Below are 7,771 nucleotides of genomic sequence, written 5' to 3' on the forward strand. Positions count from 1 at the left end.
CAATCATATTGTTTGTGTGTGTAGTTCTTCTCAACTCGCTCTTTTACTGTATGTAGTTTTTCTCAAAATCACACTTTTTTGTGTGTGTAATTATTCTCAAATCTGGTATGTTGGTGGTGGTGGTGGTATTGTTGTAGCCATGGCGGGTGTGTTGTCTCTTTTGCCTTGATTTTACTAATCTGAGCCATCAGAACTTTCTGAGGTAAAAAGGATATAGGGTTTTAGATCTACCCATTTTCTTCTTCTCCATTGTTATCATCATCTTCTTCTCCTCCACCTCTACCATTATCTATACTGGCGTTGAATTCTGAAAGAGATTTTTGCGGTAGTTGAGATTGCTGTTGAAATCGTAAAGTGCCCTGTAGGGGATTTTGTGGTGGTTGTAATTATTATGTAGTAACACCATGGTGGTTGTTAATTTAGAGTTGTATCCTAAAACATTCGTTGCAACCGAGGTTTGAAGCCATGGATATGTGAGCTTCATATTTGAAAGTTTTTTTTTCATCAACATCTCCTCCATCAACTACTGTTGCACCCAAGCGCACACAGAAGTGTACGTGGCCTCACCAAGTAATATAGTGGACCTTTCACAAGCCAAGTATCGATCCCACAGGGACTAGTGTTAAGTAACTATCAAATTCTAGTTCACTATTAAGATTAACGTAGTGCAAGCGTAACCAAAAGAGTTTTGAAATTGATAAAGTAAAAGTAAAGTAAAAACTGCATAAAGTAAAGACTTGATACAATCAGTGGAGGAAAGCCCAGGGTTAAGTCACTTCAAGCAATCATACTACGCTATTGAACTTCATTAATTAGATTGCTTATCTTGGTTATTGATTCGTAGAGTTTATTGCATGATCATGGTCTCCCGACCTCTAATCGTCTACCTAACTTGGACATAACAACTACATCATTGAGCGGGAATGTAATAATCCAATTAAATGCTTATAGCTATCATCTTACATGTGAACCAAGCAAGGCTTATAGGTACATACCTTTCCTAGATACTAATTCAAATTTCTTATTATATAAAATAATAAGAACCTTACACTATTCATCCCCACGTTCTATCTTCCTATTCCCCTCCCGAGATCATAAGGTCGATAATACAAATAATCTAAGGGTCACGAATCTTTAAAATAGTAAAGCAAGGATGAACAAACAACCAAATATGATAAGCAGTCCAAACAAATTCAATTCAAAACAATAGCAAACATGCTCTTGGCCTTAACCCCGAAAAGGGGGCGTTTAGCCACTAATCGATATAATCGTGATCCAAATACTTGAATACATGATTAAATCTATTAAAAAGCTAAATTTAAAGAGTATAAACCCTAAAAATATATGTGTAGAAGCCTCCTCAAGCTCCCAAAGACGTCCCAAAGTGTCCATAATGTGTTACAATGTGTTCTATTTATAGTTGAGGACTTAAGCCATGTATGGGGAGAGGTGCGTGTCGCGTTGGTGGCTGCCTCCAGGCTAAGCCACGCGATGCCTTGGATATCTCATGGACTAAGCCACGCAGGGCATTGCAAATTGCATAAAGAGAGTGGCATGAGGTGATGGATATCGCATTGAGGGAGGTCTGCGTCACAGCTAATTCGCGTAGGCTCACTGGAAATTGCCTTCCACGCCAACACTTAGTCTTTTGCTTTTGTCTTCCATCCCACATCTTATGGTATTGTTTTACTTTGGTTCCCAACTTGTATTTCATAAATATATCACCATAGTCAACTCATCAAGAATCCTACACAATCAAAGACCAAAGATTAGAGATCAAAACAACAAAACATTCATAACGATGAACTAAAAACTCGAGCTAAGACTAAGCTTGTCCACATTGATCATTATTTTATGGTTTCGATTCTTGACTTGATCCAATTGAACTTTGGACATTACAAATAAGTTTTTCCACATATAATTAAACAATAATAACCTTAGGAACTCATTCAACATATTAGAAACCACCACGATAGACTAGAACAACACCTAGCTCAAGCTAGTCAAACTAGTTTTCTCGTTTCGTCTCTAAATGATCAATTTGAATCCAAACTTGTTTGAAAACACCTTTACACATTTTAATTCACTACTTAAACACTTAGATTCTTATTTATATCATTATTAATACATAAAGCACTCTAGAAGTCCTAAAAACAAGGCTAAATAAGCTAGGAAAGCAACACTAACGTGCATAAATACACCCAACATCACCACCCCACACTTAAAGCCTTGTTTATCTTCGAACAACTCTTTACTCTAAGCATCATAATCTGAGGAGACTCTACACTTCTACAACAAGCAAGACACTCAAGCTATTACTATAATGATTACACAAAATGCAAGTTTCTACAATACGAATTTTATGTACACAAACGAAAGTTCATGAATACTACTTAAAAAATCCTAGCCTCAAGAATTAACTCACCTAGTTGGAAAACTAATGCATATTATTCAATCAAGGACTTCATAAAAATCACCCACATTCATCAAACATTTTCCCTCATAATAAGAGAGTTACTCATAATCACTCGTATAATTGCAATTTATAACTCAATGGGCACAAGAATTAAGTGACCCTCACTCTCATGTGGTATTCACAAGTTACACATAATGAACCATAAGCTTGCACTTAGTGTAGTACTCCACTAATATCAGAATGATGAAGCTTAGGATCAAATAGGTTTTTAATAGTTGTAATATAGTCTAAGGGATGGGTAAGAACTATTCTGGCCAGTAATAGTGACTATCTTCCCTAAGCGCTTTGATACATCACACATGTCATTCATCTCATCTTTAATAACCGCTTTACACCCCTTTTTCTACCCCATTCTTTTGTTTTATCCCATCTCATTAAGCTCACTTACATACACTATGCTGGGAGTGCTCTATGTAAACAACTTATTCAATTGGAACAAATTATTTTTTTCTTTTCACTACTTAACTCCCAACCACTACACATCAATTTTTTTTTGAATACCAATAGCTTTTACTTAGGGGCTTTAATTTTCCCCTTTTTCTTCTTGAATTTCCAACTCCTTAACTTAATTAGATTTTAACTAAAGCGCTTAGGAGTTTTGAAAAATTATGGTCAATCAAAGAAAGGATTAGGCTACATATAAGGCTTCCAAAGAAAAGATAAAGGTTGAATGAGGGCTAACTAGGGTTATGCACCAGGGATCAGTCAAAAGAAGGTATGAAACAAGGCTATCAAAGAAATACCTATATCATCTCCTAAACCCACACTCTTTATTTCGATTTATATACACACCAGGCAAGTTCTAGACATCACATGCAACAAGGAATATACAACAACCTTACGCACATATGGCACATGTTCAACTCAAGCAGGATCATCATAGACTCTTAATCGAATAATAGCATGAATTTAACATTAAGCCAACAAGTACAAGTCATAAATGTAAGCCTAGGAGTTTAAAAAGTATTAATTCATATAATCAACATACTCCTTACCATTAAAATACTTCCATCATGTAATCAACTATTGCACCAACAAGAATATCTCACACTTATTTCTAACTAAAAAATTTTAAAATTACCCTAAAAATTGGAAATTTCCCCACCCCACACTTAAAAATCTACTTTGTCCCCAAAGCATACTTAAAAGTAGAGATAAAAATACTCCCTGAGGCCTCTAGGCCTAGCTAGTATCATCTTTATACATCAAGAGGGTTCGGGGGACCCAACACTTAGTCTTTTTCATACTCCTTAGCTCAGATTTCTAGTACTCAGACTTCCCATCAACCTGTGACTCAACAAAAACAAAAACTAGTGAAGCAAAAACTAAAAATAATAAAAATAAAACCTACTTACTTAACATGGGTTGCCTTCTAAGCAGAGCCTGATTTAGTGATGCAACAGACCCAATTTCTGACTCAACCGTATTCCTTTATTATCTTTCTCAAACTAGGATACCATTTTCTTATTTTTTTCTAACCTCTTGAGTGTGAACTCTCAAGGTCAACAACTTTCTCAACTTTAGCCTTTTCAGGCTCATCAATCAGAATTATGTCGGGCTTAGGTATTGGTGGCTTAAAATGCTCAATAAGGAAGTCTGAAGAGGTCTTTTATGGAATAGACTCCACCACTCCATACTTATCTCCTTTAATCATAGTAATCATACACAAATCTTTATAGTTGGAAAGTGTCTTGAGCGGTTTGTATACTTTGAAAACCGCCTCTTTATCATCCAACCTCATTGTGAGTGTGCCCTCTCTAACATCAATCAAATCTCCTTCCGTCACTAAAAATGGACGTCCCAAGATGACTGGTACTCTTTCGTCTTCCTAAAAATCTAAAATAATAAAGTTAGCAGGAATAAATAAAATTACCAACCTTGATTAGAACATTCTCTATGATTCCTTCGGGACAGGCTAGGGTTCGATCTGCCAACTGGAGTATCAAAAAGCTTGGTCTCAGCTTCCCTAAGCCTAAGGTGTTGAATAAGGAGAGGGGCATCAAATTGACACTTTCTCCTAAATTACTTAGTGCATGGATCACCTCATCGCTTTTAATTTGAATGGGGAGAGTGAAAATCCCAAGATCTTTATTTTTTTATGGCATTTTATGCATCACTACAGAACTACACTCCTCAATGAGTGCTAATGTCGCAACATCCTGTAGCTTAACTTTATTAGTGACCACATCCTTCAAGTACTTAGCGTACTTGGGCATTTCCTGCAAAACATCTAAAAGAGGTAAGTTAATGTGCAGCTCTCTGAACGTGTCAAAAAACTTCTTGAAGCATATATCCTTTTTTGGGATTTTCTTCACTTTTTTAGCAACTTTTGCTTTCGAGTACTCAAACTTCCTCGAATTTTCAGAAACTTGGTCAGATACCACTGGGGAATCTCTTTTGTATTTACCTCCTTGGTTTTCTTTAGAAGTCCTTTATTCATCTCCTTACCACTCCTTAAAGTGATTGTCATGACTTGTTTAGAATTTTTAATATCACTTGGCAGCACACCTTGAGGCCTGATATTTTATACCTATTGCAACTGACCTAGCTGCAACTCCAAGCTCCTTATGGCCGCTTGTTGGCTTTTCATCTCTGCCTGTTGACTTTTCATATCTACTGTTAACTATGCTTGACCAGCTATAAGTTATTTCAACATCTCTTTCATATTGTTTATGGCCTGATTTCCTTGTGCCTGTGGTTGCTGAAACTGATGTTGGTTGTTCCATGAGGTATTTAATAGCTGAGTTTGACACTTTTAATTATAGGAATTACCATAATTTGGCCTCTAAACATTACCCGCATATATCATGGACTCAGGATTTGTAGCACACATAGCCATTGAATGCCCACTGTTATTTCAAACCTCATACCAACCTGTAGTTTAATGGATTGCATTAACTGTGGTTGCATGCTGTGCAACCCCCAACTTCATATTGCTTATTTGATTATGTAGAGCAGCAAGCTAGCAGATAAGGCAGTAAAATGGTCCACCTCTAATACACATACAGCCTTTTTCATCGCACTTCTAAAGTCGGAATGCCATTTAGGATTTCCTTGAGAAATCTGGTTAAAAAAGGTATATAACTCATCATACATCATCTCCAGAGTTTGACCACCTGCAGCTGAATCTATCAAAATTTTTGTGTTATGGTCAAGTGCCTCAACAAAAGTATAAGATAATACCTCATTGGACTGTTGATGGTGTGGACAATCCTGAAGAAAAGATTTAAAGCGCTCCCAAACATGATATAAATTCTCGTTTGGATTCTATTTGAAGCACGCAAGCTCACTGAAAAGTCTTGCAGTCTTCCTAGATAGAAAGAATTTGATGAGGAATCTCTGGGCTAAGTCATCCCAAGTAGTGATTGAATTTACCGACTCAGCATTCAACCACTTATTCGCTTCCCCCAACAGTGAAAAGGGGAATAGTGTCAGCCTAACATAGTCAATTAACACACCCGTAGGGATGAATGTATCACTGATCTCCAGAAATTTTCATAGGTGGACTTATGAATCTTCATACGAAAGCCCGATAAACTGTCCACTGCTGATCAGAAGTTGCACCATATTCTACTTCAGCTTAAAATTACCTCCAGTAGTCGGTTTCTGAAAAGGGGAGGCCAAATTTGTTGGAAGTGGGATTGCCACTTCTCTGACTGTCCTACAGGCTAGTTGTTCTTCAGCCATGAAAGTAGGATTGTCTTATCTTCTTCAATTTGAGGAATATGGGGGAGAAAAATTATTTCTATTCTTTATAGATGGAAGCGTTGCTCGAGTTCGGGGCTTGGTTCAACTAAATCCCTATCACTTACCATCTTACTAGTCTATAAACATGTTTTCTGCAAATATAAAACCAAGACCAAGCATAAAGCATGAAATAAATCTAAAAGGTGAAACTAAAACAAAAATAGTTACCAATTTACATGTCCTCGACAACAGCGCCAAAAAACTTATTGCGCCCAAGTGTACAACAAGTGTGCGTGGTCTCACCAAGTAATATAGTGCCTCTTTCACAAGCCAAGTATCGATCCCAGACGGACCGGTTTTAAGAAACTATGTTCACTATTAAGATTAACTTAGTGCAAGCGTAACCAAAAGAGTTTTGAAATTGATAAAACTAAAAGTAAAGTAAACAATACGTAAATTAAAAACTTGAGACAATCAATGGAGGAAAGACCAGGGTTATGACACTTCAAACAATCATACGACGCGATTGAACTTCATTTGTTAGATTTCTTAACTTGGTTATTGATTCGTAGGGTTTATTGCATGATCATGGTCTCCCGACCTCTAATCGTCTACCTAACTTGGACTTTACAACTACATCATTGAGCGGGGATGTAATAATCTAATTAAGTGCTTAAAGCTATCATCCTATATGTGAACCAAGTGAGGCTTCTTGGTACATCCCTATCCTAGATGTTAATTCAAATTCCTTATTTTATAAAAGAATAAGAACCTGATTATATCATCCCCACGTTCTATAATTCTATTTCCCCTCTCGATATCACAAGGCCGATAATATATATATATATATATATATTCTAAGGGTCGTGAATCCTCAAAATAGTTAAAGCAAGGATGAACAAACAACCAAATATGATAAGCAATCCAAATGAATACAATTCATAACAATATCAAACATGTTCTTGGCCTTAACCCCAAAAAGGGGCGTTTAGCTACTAATCGATACAACCATGATCCAAATACTTGAATACATGATTAAATCTATTAAAAAGCTAAAGTTAAAGAGTATAACCCTAAAAAACGTGTGTAGCAGCCTCCTCAAGCTCCCAAATACGTCCAAAAGTGTCCACAATATGTTACAATGCGTTTTATTTATAGTTGAGGACTTAAGCCGTGTACGAGAAGAGGTCCACGTCGTGTTGGTGGCTGTCTTCGGGCTAAGCCACACAACGCCTTGGATATCTCATAGACTAAGCCACGCAGGGAGTTGTAAATTGCATGGAGAGAGTGGCGTGGGGAGGTGGTTATCATGTTGAGGGAGGTCCGCATCGCAACCAATTCGTGTAGGCTCACTGAAAATTGCCTTTCATACCAATACTTAGTCTTTTCCTTTTATCTTTCATCCCACATCTTATGGTATTGTTTTTCTTTGGTTCCCAGGTTGTATTTCATTAATATATCATCATAATCAACTCACCAAGCATCCTACATTATCAAACACCAAAGATTAGTGCTAGAAACAACAAAACATTCATAATGATGAACTAAAAACTCGAGCTAACACTAAGCTTGTCCAAATTAATCTATAATTTATGGTTCTGACTCTTG

This window comes from Capsicum annuum, chromosome 7 (assembly GCF_002878395.1).
Source record: "Capsicum annuum cultivar UCD-10X-F1 chromosome 7, UCD10Xv1.1, whole genome shotgun sequence".
Taxonomy (NCBI): Eukaryota; Viridiplantae; Streptophyta; class Magnoliopsida; order Solanales; family Solanaceae; genus Capsicum; species Capsicum annuum.